The following is a 535-nucleotide window of genomic DNA, read 5'->3' on the forward strand; positions in this document are numbered from 1 at the left end:
GCTTCCAATGCTTGGTTAGGTATATTCCTAAATGTTTTATTTTTTTGCAGCTATTGTAAAAGGGGTTGAGTTCTTGATGTGATTCTCTTCTTGGTTGCTGTTGGTGTTTAGAAGAGCTACTGATTAGTGTACATTAATCTTGCATCCAGAAATTTGATCAGTTCTAGGAGCTTTCTGGAGGAGTCCTTAGGGTTTTCTAGGTATATGATCATATCGTCAGCAAACAGTGACAGTTTGACTTCCTTTTTACCAATTTGGATGCCGTTTGTTTCTTTCTCTTGTCTGATTGCTCTGGCTAGAACTTCCACTACTATGCTTTCGCATGGCAAAAGGAACAGTTGGCAGAGTAAACAGGCAACCCATAGAGTGGGAGAAAATCTTCACAATCTATACATCAGACAAAGGACTAATATGCAGACTCTGCAACTTAAATCAATAAGAAAAAATCAAACAAACAATTCCATCAAAAATTGGGCTAAGGACATGAATAGACAATTCTCAAAAGAAGATACACAAATGGCCAACAAACTTGAAG

Source organism: Colobus angolensis, unplaced genomic scaffold, assembly GCF_000951035.1.
Source record: "Colobus angolensis palliatus isolate OR3802 unplaced genomic scaffold, Cang.pa_1.0 Scaffold23, whole genome shotgun sequence".
Lineage (NCBI taxonomy): Eukaryota > Metazoa > Chordata > Mammalia > Primates > Cercopithecidae > Colobus > Colobus angolensis.